The following is a 20,653-nucleotide window of genomic DNA, read 5'->3' on the forward strand; positions in this document are numbered from 1 at the left end:
AAGTTGCTCTAAGTATCCTTTCACTGGTCACTGTGCATTACACAGAAGCTACCTTATCTGAGATTGCTCAGGCAAAGGTGCTTTTAGAGAACAAAAAGAGTCCATTCCACAGGGCTACTTCCTGAATAACTGATATGCCTTTTAAATTGGCAATTAAAGCTTTAGTCAATTTAAATTACACCAATTAATCTGTTAAAGCTTGTAGCCTACAGAATATTTATTCCAATGACATGAAGTCTAATATGCCTGCCACAGTAGTGCAAGAGAACGGAGGAGCACATTGACTGCCTCTTAGATCTGGAAAATCACAGTATTGTCAGGACACAAGGTCACAAACATGAATCTAAAGAAATTGCAAAACAAATCAAAGGAAAGATATGGAAACTATGTAGCCGCCTTTTTTCTTCCCATTTGAATGTGCTTTTCAACAAGTTAATTGTTGTTGTATTTTAACTATAGTGTGTTTGTTTTACTTAGCATGTATATCCTCTGATGTTGCATATGGAGTGAGTCATGCATGCAAGGGGGAAATGTTTTAAAATCCAATTTAATGCAATGTTTCTTTTAGTTTACCTTCCTTTTCCTTCTTCATTTTAAATTTAACTAATTCTTGCCCAAGTAGACAAACAGCCAGCAAATGAAAAGTTTTCATTCCATTTCCATCAAAGATTTAGCAACAGATGGGTTAGAGGGATGTCTTGTTGCTAGGGCATGTGTGCCTTTGCAAAACCAAACAATAACATTTCTAGTGATGTACAGCATGCTGTTGTGATCATAAATAATTGAAACAAAACAGCTGTTCTCCAACGCAAGACATTCAATGAGGAAAGCAGCACTGCTATCCTTTACAATGGGGGTTATTTACTTACCCATTTGTGGTGAGATTTTCTGTTATTTGGCCTAAGATACTATACTATAGATATAGATATAGCTTTTGATATTGCTGTATTTACCCAAAATACTTGTTTGGAAGGGGGGGGGGGAAATTGAAAGCCATTCCTGAAAGTGTACTGAGCAAAATTATTTGTATAATTATGCAAAACTATTATGTATAATTGCAAAATTATAAATTTTGCAAAGGTATAAGAATTATCAACATTTAACAACAATAGGAAATAAACTAGGTCAGGGATGACCTACTGAAATGCCAAATCTAGCCACTAGAGTGATTTTATCTGGTCCCTGGTGACTGTCAAATTTGAATCCAGTATGTTTACCCACAGCTTGAAATGAAAGATGCATTTAGGTTGTAGGAATATATTTTCACACTTTAATGCCCCATCTCTCTCTTGCATTTTATATGTAATGTGTAGATAACATATAAATGTTTGTATTTGAATGCTAATGCTATACCTGAGGATGTGCACTACAGTACTGTGAAATTCTTGCTGCTACACAAAAACAGCTTTATTATGGAGTCTGGAAACTTCTAAGGCAACCATAAATGTACTTCTGGCCCCCAGAACACTATCATAAGTAGCTCCCAAGAATGTAAAGAGGCTAGCATTCTTGGCCATGAAGGCAGGGGTGTGTGTTAGTGTGAAAGAGAGAGAATATTATCATAGATGAGTTATCAGTTTGGCCACATGTCATAAATGGAGCATGAATGTAATAATTGTTCTCCATAGTAAAGGCAATTTATTGCTGAGGATTAATTTCCCAGAGAGAGGTTCTGAATATGAATTTCATGGCTGCTTGTTAGACAGGAGTAGCTTCTTGCCAAATATTTCAGAAGATGACAAATTAATTGCTACTGGGTTTTTAATCTCAGAAAGGTGATTCACAGATAATAAATCTGAATGATACCTTAACCATGGATGGCAAAAATCTGTCAAGTTCAGCCTTATTTACATACAGACTAAATATGTAGGTTGGGATGGGAAAGCACAATGAATTTTCTTCTCCTGCTTCTCCACCCCTAGTATGAGTTGCATGGAGGGCCCTTGCTTGAGGAAGGCATCTGTAGGAATGTTTTAAAACATGCATAAAACAATATAAACATACTTGTAATCTCATCAATAAAGATTAGTGGGCGAAATTCACCTAAAAAGGGCTTCTGCTTGAGAAATGGGGTTTCTCCTCTTCTTTCCCATATGTACCCCCTGAAATTGGTTTGGGGAGGGGGTTGGGAAAACCCCCAGAACATTGTGCAGGGGGAGGAAGATACAGTCGTACCTCAGGTTACAGATGCTTCAGGTTACAGACTCTGCTAACCCAGAAATAGTACCTCGGGTTAAGAACTTTGCTTTTTGACCTGACTGACACTATGGATCTGATCGATATTTGGAGAACTAGGAACCCTCTGGAAAGGGAGGGGACTTTCTTCTCTGAAGCAAAAATGACATGGACTAGAATTGATCAAATATGGATTTCTAGTAATCTGGCATCAAAGGTTAAAAAAACAGAAATCTGCCCAAAGACCTGCTCTGACCACAATGCTGTCAAGATGGAAATGAAACTGACAACAGCTGGAACCTTTAGATGGAGAATGAATGACACTCTCTTTGGAGATGGGGAAATTTGCAAAAAGGCCCAAGAAACACTTAAAGACTACTTCGAGATCAATTTGAGATCAGACACAGAAAAAAGAATCATTTGGGACGCAAGTAAAGCCGTGATGCGTGGCTTCCTAATACAACAGAATTCAATAAAGAGGAAAAAGCAGAATGAGAAGAAAGAGAAAATTTGGAATCTAATAAAAGAAGGGGAGAAGAAATTGAGATCTAAGCCTAAATCCCAGGAGATATTAAGAGAAATAAAATTCTATCAAACACAATATATGGAATTGACGAACCAGGAAATAGAATGGAAAATTAAACAAATGAGACAAAAGACTTTTGAATCTGCAGATAAATGTGGGAAGCTACTGTCTTGGCAACTGAAAAAGAGACAAAAATTGAATACAGTGACATCACTCGAAGTAGATGGGAAGTTTATTAATAAACCAAATGAGATAAGTAATTGTTTTCAAAGTTTCTTTAAGAAATTATATAAACAAGGGCCAAAAAATGAACAGGAGATAGAAGAATTTATTGGAAAATACGGACTATCAAAAATCTCTGAAAACAACAGAAGGAGTTTAAACGAGAAAATTACAGATCAAGAAATAGAGAGTGCCATCCAGGATATGAAGCTGGGAAAATCACCAGGACCAGATGGATTAACTGCGAGATATTATAAAGTATTGAAGGATTGGTTAATACAACCATTGAAAGAAGTCTGCAATCAAATTTTGGAGGGGAAAAAGGCTCCCGAATCGTGGAAGGAAGCATTCATCTCACTTATACCAAAGACAGAAACTGAGAAACATCAAGTCAAGAATTACCGCCCTATATCACTTTTGAACGTGGATTATAAAATTTTTGCAGACATTTTAGCAAAAAGATTCAAAAAAGTGCTGTTAGAGGAGATTCACAGGGACCAAACAGGCTTTCTACCAGGCAGGCATTTGTCAGACAATGTGAGGAATATTATAGATATTCTAGAACTTTTGGAAACTGACATAAATAGAAAAGCTGTTTTGATTTTTGTGGATGCAGAGAAAGCCTTTGACAATATTTGTTGGAGCTTTATGAAGAGGAATCTCCAAGGAATGGGGGTAGGCAAGAACTTTGAAAATGGTATAAGTGCAATTTATTCTGAGCAAAAGGCCAAACTTATTGTAAATGGTATGGTTATGGATGAAATTCCAATAGAGAAAGGGACACGACAGGGATGCCCAATTTCCCCTCTATTGTTTATATCGGTACTGGAGGTTTTCCTTAACATGATTAGAAGAGACCAGCTGGTTAAAGGTATACAGGTCGGAACTAAACATTATAAGCTAAGAGCATTTGCAGATGACCTAGTTTTGACACTACAACAGCCAGAAACTAGTACAAAAAGAGTTTTGGAACTTATTGAAATATTTGGTCAGGTAGCAGGTTTTAAATTGAATAAACACAAGACAAAGGTGTTGGAAAAAAATCTCACGGTGGGGGAAAAAGATAGTTTTCAAAGAGAAACTGGTTTGGAAATTACTAAAAAGGTAAAATATCTGGGGGTGAACTTAACATCTAAGAATGTGAATTTATTTAAAGATAATTATGAGAAATGCTGGGCTGAAGTGAAGAAAGATTTCGATATATGGTCAAGACTGAGACTTTCCTTGTTAGGCCGAATTGCTGTAATCAAGATGAATGTATTGCCGAGATTGTTGTTTTTGTTCCAGACATTGCAAATTTTAGATAAGATGGACTGTTTCAAGAAGTGGCAGAAAGATATATCTAAATTTGTCTGGCAGGGCAAAAAACCCAGAATTAAATTTAAGATTTTGACTGATGCAAAGGATAGAGGGGGCTTTGCCCTGCCGGACTTAAAACTTTATTATGAAGCAGCAGCTTTTTGCTGGCTGAAACCATGGCTACTTCTTGAGAATACAGACATTCTGGACTTGGAAGGTTATGATAATAGTTTTGGTTGGCATGCATATTTATGGTATGACAAGGTAAAGGTACATAGAAATTTTAAAAATCATATTATCAGGAAAGCATTGTATAATGTATGGAATCGATATAAAGATTTGTTTGAAAGTAAAACCCCCAGGTGGCTGTCACCAATGGAAGCTAAGGCGGTAAAAAGATTGAACATGGATACAGACTGGCCAAAATATTGTGAAATTGTAGAATATGATGGTGAAAAGCTGAAACTACAGAGTTTTGAGAAATTGAAACCTAAAGTCCGAGACTGGTTACATTATTACCAGATTAATGAAACTTTTAAGCAGGACAGAAAACTAGGATTTCAGAAGGAGAGGTCAAAGTTAGAAACAGAATTGCTAGAACCCAATACTAAGAATCTGTCTAGAATGTATAATCTGCTGCTAAAATGGAACACACAAGATGAAACGGTTAAATCAGCTATGATTAAGTGGGCACAAGATATTGGTCATGATATTATGTTTGCTGACTGGGAGCAGTTATGGACCACAGGTATTAAATTTACGGCATGTAGTGCCCTGAAAGAGAACATAATGAAAATGATCTATAGGTGGTACATGACCCCAGTCAAGCTTGCAAAGATATATCATTTGCCCAATAACAATTGCTGGAAGTGTAATGAATGTGAAGGAACTTTTTATCACCTTTGGTGGACCTGCCCAAAGATTAAGGCCTACTGGGAAATGATCTATAATGAAATTAAGAAAATCCTTAAGTGGACATTTGTAAAGAAACCGGAGGCTTTTCTCTTGGGCATGGTCGGCCAATTGGTACCAAAGAAAGATAGGACCTTTTTTATGTACGCAACAACAGCAGCAAGAATCCTTTTGGCGAAGTATTGGAAGACTAAAGAACTACCTACTCTGGAAGAATGGCAGACCAAGGTGACTGAATTTATGGGACTGGCAGAGATGACCGGCAGAATCCGTGACCAGAAGAAAGAGACAGTGGAGGAGGACTGGAAAAAATTTAAAATCTATCTTAAAAATTGTTGTAAAATTTCGGAATGTTAAGATGTCAGGGGATTGGACACTAAGAATTACAGCTATAAATCGAAATTTATAAAGCAGAAACTCTTTTTAAAGAGAATTAAATATAAAAATGGGATGAAGAATTGCTAAAAATTTTGAAATTTGGATGCAGTGAAGGGGAGGTTTGGGGAAGTCGCATTATGTTTGTTTTGTTTTTTCTTTATGTTGTAAAATCAATAAAAATTATTATAAAAAAAAAAAAAAAGAACTTTGCTTCAGAATGAGAACAGAAATCGTGTGGCATTGGTGCGGCGGCAGTGGGAGGCCCCATTAGCTAAAGTGGTACCTCAGGTTAAGAACAGTTTCAGGTTAAGAACGGACCTCCAGAACGAATTAAGTTCTTAACCCAAGGTACCACTGTAATTCTATGTGGCAAGCTGCAGTGCAGGACATTTGTAATAGTCTGATATTTTATTCAATTGAGTGAAATTGGTTGCAGGGTCCACATTTCTGTGTATTATCACTGAAATTTCTGTATATTTGTTAGCAAATTTGCATTAGCCCTGCATTCCCTTCCTCCAGTTTGTGAATGTGTTATTGTCTCTCCTGGTGGATGGGTGCTGCCTTTTTTTTTTAACCGGAGCATAGTACTTTCTAATATACATAGTCAATAATCACTGAGCAGCCCCCTCTGGCATCATATTATTTATCTTTGACCTGGAATTCCATTTACTTGTGGTGAACCAGATATGTGAGGACTGTTTGAGGGGGCCCTCAGCAAAGTGCCTCCTGGGATGGGGTCACTTCCAAGTTGGTATCCTCTAGGTCAGGTTCAAATTCAGGTAAATGGGCAGAGCTACGAAGGTACATTTTACCTTTGTTCACTAAGCTAGTTTCTATGCAGAGAGACAAGAGGCATAGGAATTCAAGAACACATTCCAGTGAAGCAAAAACATTTGGGGTATGAAGCAGGCCCTGTAAGTGGTGATACTAAGGGGGTGTGGCATGGCCATATTTCACCCCTGGGCACACACACACACACACAAAGCAGAGCAAGGATACCTATGCACATCCGTCAAATGCTGGGCAATTACAATGCATCTTCATTACAAGATGGTGTCAGTATGAAGCTGTCTAGTACCCAGTGAAATAAAGGAACTGAAGCACATAATCACTGATTCGCTCCACCCCTGGTTCAAATAAACAAATGAAATAAATACATATTACTTTTGAGAGAAGAACACCCACATTTATTTTAGTGACAGAGTTTTGCATTCATTACTATGTTATCTGAGAGATTTAATCAAGCTGCAAAATTTAGTGTCGTTCTTGTTCATCACGAACGCAATTTCGACAGGCAATTTGCAATGACTCTTCATATAATAAATCTTTTGAGATTTATATGCAGAGATAAATGGCTACTGCACTTCTTTTACTCTTTGGGAAAATGGTACCAGAAAAGAAGAAAGCAATCTCAGCAATATATTTAAGATTCCTGAGTGGCTGTAGCTGACTAGCATAGCTCTGGGCATGCTCAGTGATATGCATGAAATAAAACAAGATTACCTTTGTAAATTTCAGAGCTTCTTTACATTTTGTAAAGAGATATTAAACAAGACTACATTTCCACGGAGACAAGGTGGACAAGTGCCAGTTTTTACCCTTAGAAGGACTCACAGTGTTGCTCTGATTATCTGGATTAATATGGGGCTCATCTGCAAGACAGAAGTGCTGACCTTCCTGCTGCCAAGTTTGACATTTTAATGATACCTGCTTTTTCATTTTGGTTTTTCAAAAGCCGTATTGAAATTATGCTCTGGCAACTACATAGCTCAGCAGAAATATTAGGATACCCTAAGTATGAAGTATATTTCATCATAATCTGAAAGGGGGCATAGGGAGACAGATGGAAAACAATCAAAAAGCTTGTATAGATAACTAAAATACATCCATTTGGCTTTCCTACTTCTGCAACTCAAATGAAAGAGATTGACTAATGAGGTGGAGCATTATCCATATGGAGGAAGGTTCGAGAGGCTGGAGTTTCTTAAATTAGAAAACATTAAGCCTAAAGAGGAACATGATGATAGTGGCTTATCAATGGCAAGGAGAGAGTGAGTAGTGGAGATGTTATCAAAGTTGGATCTAGGGGAGCGCAACTGGTGTCGTCGCACCAGGTGCAGAGCTTCTGGGGCACTGCAGCTATGACATCCAATGGAAGGCAAAAGGTAGGGGGAGGGTGCCACATTTTGACATTGCACAGGCCCCACTGAAGTATGAGACATCAAGGTCTGCCATTGATGTTATTCTATTTTGTTTCAAATGCAAAAGCGCCTAGCGGTACAATATGGTGGTAGGTTTGGGACAAACAAAGGAACCTACTACATAATTAATAGATGGATTATGTATATTGGATGCCTTCAGTAAACAGATAAGTAGGTAAAATAGAAGACAACCTCTGTTTTTTGCTCCATCACATTATTGCCAGGTTTATTGCCTCTGAACATTCCATGAGATATTCTAGAAGCATCTAGTTGGCCACTTTCGAGAAAGTGTGTTAGAATGTATTTATATTCATTCATATATATATATATATATATATATATATATGCAACTCACTGTCTTCGTTCTCTAAAATGCACACCCTATATGCATTTTAAGCAAAAAATTTAATGCATTGAGAAGGGATGTGAATCTGCAATATGGAAGAGGCAGGGAGAGAGAGGTTGGGATAATGCCAGTGATATTACTTCTCTCTAACTTTTCAGGCACGTGTAAATGTAATCTCTCTTCCTTGCTTTATTCAGGTTCTGCACTTTTCATCCATACCTATTCAGACACCTTGGAAAAAATCTGTTGCCTTTCCCTGCTTGTATGTCCATTACAGACTATTCACTTCCTTAGGAATGAATTGAGGGTAAGTCTTTAAATGAGTTGCTCATGTTTAATGCAGGATTACATGAACTTTAATTGATAGGAAACAAAAGGCAAAATCTGTATAAAGATGCTTTTGCAATGCTTTTCACCTGCTGTACCTCATGTTACTTGCATGCACACACACACACACACAAATGGAATCAGTTAAAGAATGAAAATTGAAGAGTGTGTCAACAAGTAAAAAATAGATGTGATCTAATCTCACATTTTGCAATGTCAAAGAGATGTCACAGAGTCAACTATATAATTTTTTGTAGACATCTAAAGGCAGCCCTGTTTCAGGAAGCTGTTAATATTTGATTTGTTTGTTTTGTTTGTATTCTTGTTGGAAGCCACCCAGAATGGCTGGGGCAACCCAGTCAGATGGGCAAGGTATAAGAAATATTATTATTATTAAGAAGGTGATCTATTACTGCATGCAAATGCTTCCAATGGTGCTTGTTAAATGTGTAAATTGGTATTTAATACTGCATTTGCAGTATTTCTTTTTGAATCTAACTTACATACAAATGATGTTACCATGTTTCATGGCCTTAAAGAGCCAGATTTTGCATTCTCTGAAGAAATGAACTGTTAAGCAAATACAGTTAGCATCCAAATACACAAGTCACGAGTCAAATGACCTAGTTTGCTCTGTTGCTCAGTATCATCCTAGCTTCTTGGCTTCAGTAGTCACCTTTCATGTATGTTCCCTCTGACCTCTCACATTAATGTATCTTCAGTGTTAATGTATCTTCAGCTGACCCTGGTAAAAGCAATTAAAAGACTGCCAGTTAATGTTATTTCAGAGGGTGAAGGCAAATAATCCTAGAACACTTACAGCAAGAAAAGAGCTTGGGCTGAGGCTGTTTTCTGTATGGAAGACATATAACAAGAACGTTCAGTTGGAAATGCTAGTTCTGTCCGTGACATCTTCAGTTTACCTCAGACCTTGGTCATGAATAGAGAAAATTCTACGGTAATTCCATGACTCATTGTAGTGTGAATCAGCTACCACTTAGATCCCGGAAATAAACTAATAAGCGTGCCAATTAGACTTACTCTCACTAAAGTCCTTCTGGATTGAGGATGTAGTTTTCTAAAACATAGTTTCCATATTGTGTTCTTTCCACTTTATTAGATGAACATTTATGTGGCACTGCACCAAGTGAAGATCTGTCATGTTTGCCTCTGTTCCAACCACAGCTTTTCTCTTAAACAGGATTTAGCCTAGAGTGTACATTTCTTCCAGTAACAAAAAAGCATCTCCAAAAATGAGTCATGCTCCTTGGCTGAGCCTAATATTAGACCCTTGAGAAAGCATCTGATTGTTCACTGTGGGAACAGGATGCTGGACTATTGTAGATGGGCCATTGGCCTGAACCAGGTTCTTCTTATGTTCAGCCACACTGTGTACATGTTGCTGTTTCTGAACCACCTTCAAAGGCAGACCCACATGGAACCTTGTTGGCCTACTTAGCTTAATTAGGAACTATAGCTCTGGTAGATTACAAGCTTCAGAAGCAAAAGATCCCATTTTCTGTCCCTCATGTATTCAGTTATAGAGATGAAGTAGTAGGATGATGCGAAAGATGCCATCTTCCTGAGACCCTGGAGAGCTACAGTCAGCTAGACAATGCCAAGCTAAATGGACAAACACTTTGACTTTGTATAGGGCAGCATCCTATCCCTGTTTCCTCTGCCTAAGGAGTATTGTATCTGGGCAGCCAGGCAGATGCTTCCTGTCATGTGTTGGAGTTCTAAAATGATGCTCCCAATATGCTGCAAGGATAAATAAATAAAATGGCCTGCCAGATCCCCTTTTGGTTTTTGCACAAGATGTGCAACCTCTTATTCTTTTTTTACAGAGGTCAAGTTTAGTACAATGTTTTAGGAAAAAAAACGAAAGCTTCACACACATCCTCTTTGGATGATCTACATCATTTTTTATTTTTATAATCATAGATATTGTGTTTTTGGGTTGCTGTGTCAGTTGCAATCCTACTTGTACTTGCATAATTTGTGCTTCTCTAACTCCAAGGGCAAAAAGGAATAGGGTGCTTATCTGTGCTTCAAAATCAAGTCTATTTAGACCTCCGTATGCCCTTGAAGCTATGATTAAAGAAAGCTGGATTAAAAGAAATGGGGGCCGTGTGCAAAGTCCTATTTTGGTGCTTCATATGCCTCAGACCTATAAAACTATTGTAGGTCAACTTTCCCCCCCTAGTGTAATAGAAGTCAGGGCTTTGAAATGAGGTGCTGCCAACCCTGTTCGTGTGTATTATGGAACTCCAAGAGCTTTGGAGCACTTTTGCCTCTAGTGTAGAACACTGAGCTGGAGAGCAAGCAGTAGCACAGCATGAAACGCAAGCAGGTGTGCTGACCTAACTCATTGCCCTGACCAAGTCTGCATTCCCATCTTTCCAGCAGTGTCACAAACCTAGTTATCTGTGTTCGTTGTAGTGCCTATGCAATGGTTGGTCATCCATCCATTATTATCATTTTCAACATGCCCGTGCCCATACAGACAAGCCTACAAAAATGCATCCATAAGCACATTCCCTTCTTTCTTGTGCACTCCATCCTGCCCTATCCCTGACATCTTTTGCAATACCTACAATACTACCCATCTTCTCCTCTGTCTTGTACTATCCAGTCTGATTTATAGGTATTTCACGATTTTGCAGTTTTATATTATTTTGATCGATTGATTGCATTTATTGGGGTGTTCGCTTATAAGTTTCAATAAACTTTCTCCATAGTGTGGAAAATATGATAACATATTTTGCATAACAAACTTGTAGATTATTGGAAATGCCCTGGGCCTTTACACAGCATGACACTCAATGGTTGGCAATAGGGACATAAATTAATGGCCTTTAATGATCAGGAGTTACACCAAGCTTCGAGAAATGGTGGTGAGTGCAAACCAATCATGATCGAATAAGCAGTATGGATGGAATTTTCTGATAATTTCAATGTTGAGTGCATCCAAACTGATTTATTTTTTTTCTAATTCCCATCTTGGAATTAGAAGATTGGAAGTGAGGGGTTTGGGCTTTTGTACTACTACTTCTAAAAATATGAACAATTGTTGCATATAATGTGTATATGTATAATGTAAGCCTACAGACTGCAAGTTTCCTAAAGTAACTGACACATTTAAAATACATATAACCATGCATATATATTTAAATGCTTATGTATTAATACTTATAGAATTATGCTGAAATTCAGAAAGAATAAATCTATATAGTTAACCAGATTTCATTGTGCATTGCAATAATATTTAAATAGGGCACATTTTTGCATTCTTGTGAATATCAGGAAAACTGAAAAGAAGATTGTTGGAACTTTAAAAGTTTTGCATGCATATATCATATATCGCAATCATATATCATTCCAGGCAACTTGGATAAAAGAAGTCAATGAAAACCAATTAACTGCAGACTGATTAAAAGGCATTCCCCTACCTCCACCAGAGAACTATAAAGTCTAGTAGTCATTCGGTAAATCTTAAGTGCATCTATCAAGCATCCACTGCAAACTAAGCAAATAGACACCAGTATTTTGTTAATTTTTACTCCAATTCTGTTGCATCTTATTTCTTATTTGTATTTACTGAAATGTGCATAATTCAACAGGGTACTTTTGAAGCTGGTTCATAGGTGCATTGTCATCACTTAATGATTGTATTCCTTTGTAATTTGCATGAGTCAATGATCCACACAGATCCATACTGTTTACAGAACTTTCATATTACTTCCTGTGCTCTCAAACATATTGATGGAGTCAGTTGCGAGTGACCAAGGGATGAGAAACAGAGGAATATATATGTTGGTGATGAACTTTAAACCTTTAAATCAGGGGTGGGGAACATCCAGTTTTGTGAGCTAATATCCAGTTGATACGCATCTTTGTTTCTTTGTAATATTTGAATCAGGAGAGGTTTTGCCTTTCCTAAACTGGTGCCTGGATACTGCCATGGGTTGGATGAAGGATGATAAACTGTGATTGAATCTTGACAAGATGGATGGCTAATTCCCAAGTCTGGGAATTAGATTGTGTATCAGCTCTAGATGCGGTCACACTGCATTCGAAATAGCATACTTTGGGGGTAATCCTAGATGAACTGTCATTAGAATCCCTGGTGATGTCAGTGTCTTGGGATGCCCATAATTTATTTGTGTTGGTGTGCCAACTAGGATCATTCCTAGACAGCATAGTCTTGCCATGGTGATTCATGCATTGGTAACCTCCCAATTAGACTACATTAATGCACTGCCATTGGCTCTATTCCTGTGCCTGATTCGGTAGTTGCAAACAGCATAAAATGCAGCTACTGAGGCAACCAGATTTGCACATAATCACACCAGTGTGGAAAGTTCTGCGCTGGCCGCCTATTAGCTACCAAGCCAAGTTTGAGATTATTTTATTGATACTTAGTCCTAAACAACTTGGGACCAGGATACCTTCTCCAGTACAGCCCAGGCCAGGCCAGTCATATGATCTTTGAGGAAATCTTGCTGATCATTCCATAATACCACTTGTGACAAAGCAATAACAGGCCTTCTTGGTGTTAGCACCCACCCTCTGAAACACATTCCCAATTTTGTACACTGCTCAGTTTTATTTGTGATGAACAGTAGCATTTCTATCCAGTTTTTGAGGTAATTGGATGTTGTTCATATGTTTTTTTATTGAATTCTTATTGTAAAGTGTTTAAAAAAAATTATATTTAATGGTATGTGTTATAAAAAGAATGAATTTCAAATTAGTGAAACAAGTCAAGTTATTTGGAGAAACTCTGGCTTAATCAGAAGTCAATGCCACACTTGTTAACAAAGAACAATGGTTAGAAATTGAAGGTTTCCCATCTGTATAAATCTGTTTTCTGTTATCTTTAGAAGTGTGTGTGTGTGTGTGTGTGTGTGTGTGTACGTGTACAGGCTTAAATAAACCCTGCTTATCTCACAGGACTTTAGTAACAAAAGAGGAGATTTAGAACGAGAATTAATTACATTAATGATGCTGTTTGAATGTTAATACATCAGTGTCTTTCAGATTGCATTTTACATCCTTTGATAAAGCATGCTCCTAAGAATTAACATTTTTATCTTCATCAGCTTCCTAGTGCAATTAAACTATTGGATTTCAGTGGCTGGAAAGCATCTTTAATAAAGTACACCATGTCAGAAAATGTATTCAGGTGTTAATGCTGGGGATTTTTTTCGCCTGTAAACTCTGCTTACCTGAGCTTATCCATGCTGTCTTGCCCTGCTCTAAATGTTAAAGTAGCTTTTCTTTATTTCCCTTTGGCAGAATGATTTAGCTCATACGCAGCAGACGGTGTTCAATGCATGTTTATTTATGTTTATCTACACTTTGTTCTTCCATGCAGCAAACTATTAATCTTCTAGGGAGATGGTCCCTTTTTTCCTTGTCCTGCACCAGCTGCAGTTCTTGTAGATAAGATGGCAGTGTACCAAAAAATTGTAAACCTCATGCATCATCCCACAATTTTGCTTGTCTGTTGCTTTAACTCCATGGACGTAAGAATATACTGCACTCCCTGAGAAGGCTATGGTAAATTATTTCTATTTAAAAGGTTTTGCTGCAGACTTTGTCTTTTTTTTCTGGTTGCTTCATCGAAAACATTGGGGAAACCATACATTACAAGCTACTGCTGCCTTCTTCCAGGTTTTCAAAGTTGCTGTGTCCTATACCTGTGGCTCCTGCTTATGGACAACGTTGCTTCTTCTGCAATGTTCAAATCTGGTTGAAAAATATGTAGTACTTGCAGGTCTTCCTTTCTTTGATATACCGTAGGTCTGATTAAACAGGATGGGGAGTGCTGGATATTAAAGCAGAAGCCTGGTCAAAAAGTGTTCTATTATTATGAAATAAAAATAATTGGACCCATCTTGGTGAAATTTGACATGGAGTACCTGTGTTGTGACTAATATAAACTGGCAAAATCCAAGCAAAAATCCATTAAGATGCAGCAGTTCAGATATGTCCCCTTGAAGAGCAAAGTTCTCCTGGTTGTGACCATATAGCACACACCCATACCATAGCATACGTTGTGTTTTTCCTTTTGCCAATTTGGAGTCCATGAAAAGGTAAAGGAAATTGCTGGAACCTTGACCTTCCTGACTTACTGAAAATCTATTGTGTTCTCATAAATATGAGGTCTTTGTTTGCATCTGTCTGTCTTGAGACAATCGAGTATACCTCCTGGGGTGTAGTCAGACCACAGAAGAATCACAGTGCCTGCTGTGGCTGCAGAGACCAGTAACTACTGCCTCCCTCATTGCTTTTGCTGCACTAGCAGCACTGAAGTGACCTCTCTGGGGTGCAAGCCTGGGCAGTGTGTATGGAGGCTCCTGGGCTGCCCAGACAACAAGACCGCCTCCCCTCTCAGCCTTGCTGATGTGGTCCAAAGGAAAGCAGAGCAATGCATTTGTCACTAGCTTGGCTGCAAGAGTTGCTGCAAGGAGGTGTACAAGTCTCCAACCAACTGTCTTAGGGACTCTACTCTGGATTTGTGTAGGGTTTGCTCCTTAGCCTTCTCTTCTCCCGAAGATATCCCGCATGGTAGCAGATAATGGATTTTCCCTTGGGGTGAGCATTTCTCACAAATGAGTATACCCACAAGGCAGTGGAGGTTTAGGATCAGAGTTTTGTATCTCCTAGGTCAGGCTTCCTCAACTTCGACCCTCCAGATGTTTTGAGACTACAATTCCCAGCATCCCTGACCACTGGTCCTGCTAGCTAGGGATCATGGGAGTTGTAGGCCAAAAACATCTGGAGGGGTGAGGTTGAGGAAGCCTGTCCCAGGTGGACTACCTTCCCAGGTTGACTAGCCCCATCTGCCCCTCACTTCCTTCTACAGCATGTGCAGAAACCATCTTCTTGACCATTGGACCCACTATTAGTCTTGTCCATTCAATCCATTGTAGCCTGTCTTTGCATGCAGGGGAAGTCCCTAACTCACTGAGGGTTTGATACCCACTGTCTACCCTCACCTGCTTTAGCTGTCCAGTCAAAGCTGTTCCTGAGGGGTGGCTGCTGTTGCATGCTGACAGCTTCTAGGAGCCACAGGTGATAGCTGAATGCAACAGAGGAAACCAACACAACAGTTGTGCTAGTGGAAACTCATTACACAACAGATTGTGCAATCTATTGTGCAATAACCTAACCAGCAAACAGCTTATGCATTCTTGTGTACAAAAACATTTTGCAGCAGAACAAGCATATTGCTAATGATTTTAAGTGAGCACTGCTGTGGAGGTAGGGGGTGATTAACAAAATCACTCCTCTTGGCAAACTGGGAATATCCTCCCACACACCCAAGTTTAGGATATTCCACCATTCTTCAGCAGACTTTCTTTTTCTTTGAGAAAAATAAGTGGCTCACGTAAATGTGAACAAGCTTCAGTAATAAACTGAGAGAAAACTGTAACAAAATAACATGATGAAAGAAACTAAATAAAACAACATGAGGCAAGTCTGAGGCAAGAAGCAAGAAGAGGCAGTTCGTCCCTCTTAACTGACATTCTTAACGGAAGACACATTGAAGGGAGGGGCTGATTCCGAAACATAACACACAAGCCCCGCCCACCATATACAAAGTACTTTACTATTCAAATTAGGTCCCAGTGTTTTTCTTATAAGCACTACATTGGCTACAACATAATTTTATTGATTTATTTGAATTTTTCAGTGTAGAATTTTGTACACTCATTTTCCCCATCAAGCATGCTGAGGGATTTTAACACTGAAACTGCAGAACTTCAGAGCGGTACAAAATCCTATTGATATAAGTCTGGGATCAGCAAAGTTCACATTAAAATATGAACCAAACTTTATTTCTCCTTGATATTTCATACTAATTAGTAAGCTGGTGGTTTTAGGCTCTGATGTGAAGTCAAAGTTCAATATGGAATAGAATAGTAAGGAAACACATTCTCATGCCCCTCTAGCTTTTCCAGATTTTCTGCCAGATATGTTCCAGACAAAATACCCAGGTTTCTTTATTTCGGGAAATATTTTAATCCAACTAGAAGGAAGCTATTCGGTACTCTAAGCATGTACCTGAACTAAAGCATGACTTTTTTGTTTCAGATTAATTGAATAATATCTATCAGGAATAGGGAAAATATGCTTAACATTTATTTCTGGTGACTATTAACCTTTAAAAGGTTACTTTGTGATCCCAGGCTAATTCTTCTCCATAAGAAAAGTATAATGGAGGCTATAAACCATCTTGTTCTGAGAACTGGAGAATCTGTGAATACTAAAAGTCTAGTCATAACACTAGTAAGGACCATCAGCTCGCTCCATAGAGCAAAGCACACTTTGTGATATACCAGATAATTGTTCTCCTTTTAAAATGCTAATTGTGCAACTTTCAAGAGCTCTTAATAGGCTTATGCTCTGAGAAGTTGATTTGAATGTTACTTAGCTGTTGAGAGTAATAGAAATGATACCCCTCGAGTCCCAGGCAATACAACAGCTGCGGTTTGTACTTTAGGAAGCAAGCAAGCAACCTATTCTGGTTGGTTCAAATCAGGTCAACTGTTCCTCTGGCTTAATACTGTCCAGGGTCAAAGTTTTTTCCTAGCTCTCCAACATAATGCCCTTTAACTGGTTTATAATCAGTATGCAGGGTGCTTTAATGAATTTCCTGAGCAAAAAATGACAAGTCCTTACTGCAATGAATTTGCATTTTAAGGGGATAACTCTTCTCCCTCTCCATGCCCCCCCCCCAAATAGGCTCTGAGGGGGTTGAGAACCCTCAGAACAGTGTGCAGAGGGAAGGAGGGTAGCATCATTGCTTGCACAGATGAAACTATTGGAAGAGCACTACGTTGAATTGCACCCTAGATGTAACCTGCATCCTTTAAACGTGCCAACATCTTTTGCATTAGCAGAGAACTATGATCTCTTCTCTCATCTCAGAATAGCATATAAGAAATTTTTGAAATTACTGAAACCCAGAACACCATCTGCTTTTACACAGACTGTGTACACACCATACACTTAAAGCATATTTCCCCAGCTGCCCAGAGCCTATTTGGGGGTGGGGCAAGCCTCACCTAGTGCAAAGCAAACTCTCATGTGGATTGGCTCCATTGCTTCTGAACTGCTGGCACAAAGTCAACTAGATCTCAGTCCTAGTCTGCAGGCTTGTAATTTATTCAGGTCACATCCCAGTGCTGCTTCATCGGATGCTGCTGTTCCTTGCCACAGTATGTTCAAGGTGCTTTTTATAATCCCCATCAGGAACAAAGCAGAATTGCCAGTCTCATTCTTATACAGTCCTGTGCTCCCCCCACTTCCCCCCTTTTCTTTTCAGTCCTCTCCTCCTTTATCTACAGATTTTGTAAAAAAATTAAATGCACAAGTAAATTACCTTTACTGCTGCCCCTTCCAATATTCCCCTGGCCTTTGCATGCAATGCATTTTGTTGTGGGTTTCTTTTGTGAGGCCAGTAAGGTGGGGTGGTGTTTTTTTTAAGGTACCCCTTTTGAGAGTCTTTCTCTCCTTTTGCAGGTGGGTGTGTAGGAAAAGAACTTTGCTTAAACATTCAAAGTGTCCATGAGAGCCAAGGGGATAAAAACGCTTTGAGGAAATTGATGCATTAATTATCCATCTGCCCTATCCTGCTCTTATACAGAAAAGATTATCCTACTTCAATTCCTGGCATGCTAGGGTGGTAGTGTAACTCAATTAGCAAATCATGATTTGATTAACGGAGCTTGCAAGTTCAAGGGTGCTTCCAAATGACCTGTTTATTGAGCATTCATCCTGATTTGTTTGGAGGGAGATTAGACAACATTGGCTGTTTAATGAGAATTCATTCTGATTTGTTTATGGGGATATTAGATGATGTTGCAGCAAAGCAACTGTTATCCCATACTTTCCCATGCATTTTCATCACTTTCCTTATGGCAAAAAGTCATTTCTTTTGGGAAAGTGGGTTTGTTGCCTAAGACATCTGAATCAACTATAATTGTGCAACCTGAATGTGCAGATATGTGATTGAAACACACCTGAAAGGAGTGATAGTCTGGAAGTGCTCAGTCTGTTTAGCTAATGTTATTGAGTTATTTTAATATTTTTGGTTTGTTGCTTTAAGTGTACAAATGCAGTATAGGCTATAAAATATATAAAGGAAAGAATTTGCTAATATATGTATATGCAAATCAACTTATTAAAGGTTATCTTTCAGTTGAGAGTATTGCTTGCTGAGTTCTAACGTATAGATTCTTCAAAACCAAAACAAGGAAGGCATGATTATAGATGTAGATGGCGAAAGTTGGAGTAGAAGAAGAAAAGTACAAGCTCAGGAAAGCAGTAGGCCATTAACATCTTAAGTGGTTTTATTCACTCTTGTAATCTCTAGAGCAGTTTTAACTTTCTATGACACGATACCACAGTATGTTATCTCAGAGGTTCTTCCCAAGTTTCCTTTGACAAACACAGATGCACAGTCTTACCTTAAGCTGCCTAAAAATTAATGCTGGGGAATGCACCTGTCTGTTTTGGGAAGGAAACGTGAGGACATGGACCTTTAAAAGATGGGCATGCAGTCACATTTCTAAATACATAATCTTGTTGAATGGTCACTTTAAAATGTGAAGGTTCATTATTGTTTCACAAGTTGTGTATGTCTTTAAGGGCCAGGGCAAATAACGAGACCCAGTCTTACAGCTGTGAAACATAGCAGGTGCTGCTAGGTTGTGTTAATCAAGCTGTGTCAGCAATTGGGTAGAGTATATAAAGAGCAGCACCTAGTGCTCTCATCACCCTGGGGGATGGGTTGGTGGTTGGGTCATGTTTTTGTTGTTGTTATCTTTAGTGTAAAAGGAGTTTTTGTTTTTGTTATTAAAACCTTTTTAAAGTTATTTTGAGTTCCTTGTTATGCATGGTCCCCCCCCCCCGCAAGCTCTCTGCTGCGCTACTGAACTGCAAATAGCCAACAAATCTGCCTCCTACAAATTTAAGCACATATCTAATTTTGCCCTGTCCTCTCAGGAAGGGAGCAAAGCATTGGAAGAGGAGTCAGGCTCAAGGAAGATAAGTTTAAGCAAAGTGTATGCTTGGAGCTATGTAATACCTGCCTTCTCTACGTCTGCAGCCCTGCTGAGCACACCAACCAGGGCAGAAGGGGAAGCAAGCAGGATAATCACTATGCCAGTTTGGAACTGACATAGTGATCAAGCCCAATGCATGATGGTAATGGGGCTGGCTCAGGGTCCAATGGATACTGGGCTATCTCTACTCCTCCTTGCCCTTGGGGAGAGCCCACTGGCAGTTTTTCCACATTCAGTTTCAGCAGGTGGAATAGAGAGCTACATACTGGTGGAGTTCCACTAGTGCCATTCTGTAGGCAGAGGCTGGGAGGACTGGTTAGGAGGACATCTGCACCCAGTCTAACCCCCAAGCCAACCTGGTACAAAGGGAGTTTGGATTGTGCCCTGATGCCTGAAGTTTATGTCACATCTCATGAACTTCACTTGTCTTCAGGACAGGACACCTTGGCAGTTAAAAAAAAAAAAGAACTTTCATGAGACTAAAAATCTGAGTGCATTTCTTCCTGCTTCATTCTTCTGCCCAGAAAAATATATAGGAGAAAAGATAGATCTATATCTTCTCCTCCTCTCTGATAACACCCCCCACCCACAAAGCAGTAGAGGGATTTTGAGCAAAAATGCATATAATTGGGGAAGTATTAAGCACCCTCTCCCAATCTTGCTGGCCACTTGATCAAATTCTCAGTTTGCAGAGGCTACTTTAAGTTTAAAAATAAACAAAAAAATATTAGGAGAAAAGTACACAGGACTATATGTTATGTCTAGTGTGGCCTCAGGCTGCCCAGCTGTATCTCTCTTACTGTGCCCATGAGAGAGCACTAAGGAGTTGTCAGCATGCTAGATTGCGGGGGGAAACAGATGAAATAGAGAACTCATATCTTAAAGTCAGTATAAGTGAAATACTCTGCTGATTAACTTAAATAGTTGTCATCAGCTGTTTGATGTCATCAGCTGGTGAGATTTAGCTGTATGAAGTGACTAATAAAATGTTTTCCTTGCTGTTGTTGAGCATGGTTTGCATGTAAGCTGCTGGAAACTCATCTGTCTCTATATCTATAGATGTAAATGCAAATAGTACAGAGGATTATGACTCTGAGACACTTGCCTTATTCGGTATGGTGCTTTACCTGTGACGGCAGAAACTAGAAAGGAAACAAGACCTTTTCTGCAGTGGCTCCCCGCTTGT

At 38.9% G+C, this 20,653-nt stretch overlaps 1 protein-coding gene and 1 long non-coding RNA gene across 3 annotated transcripts in view; one reads left to right on the plus strand and one right to left on the minus strand.

The window, feature by feature from the left end:
• Positions 1–17,854, minus strand: part of LOC309345173 — a 31,981-nt gene extending 14,127 nt beyond the window's left edge. The window contains exons 1-3 of one of the 2 annotated variants that reach the window (XR_014158053.1): positions 13,618–17,854; positions 11,839–11,912; positions 8,373–9,131 (exon numbers count right to left, since the gene is read on the minus strand). This is a non-coding gene — a long non-coding RNA (uncharacterized lncRNA). Of the gene's footprint in view, positions 1–8,372; positions 9,132–11,838; positions 11,913–13,617 lie in introns of those variants that run through there. The other variant, XR_014158052.1, reaches the window with a different exon arrangement.
• SULF2 (sulfatase 2) overlaps positions 1–20,653 on the plus strand; it is a 280,668-nt gene that overhangs the window by 74,659 nt on the left and 185,356 nt on the right. The window contains exon 3 of the mRNA XM_081867631.1: positions 8,257–8,366. The gene's annotated coding sequence lies outside the window, so the exon portion shown is untranslated. The remainder of the gene's footprint in view (positions 1–8,256; positions 8,367–20,653) is intronic.

This window comes from Podarcis erhardii (assembly GCF_964252035.2).
Source record: "Podarcis erhardii genome assembly, chromosome: 6".
Taxonomy (NCBI): Eukaryota; Metazoa; Chordata; class Lepidosauria; order Squamata; family Lacertidae; genus Podarcis; species Podarcis erhardii.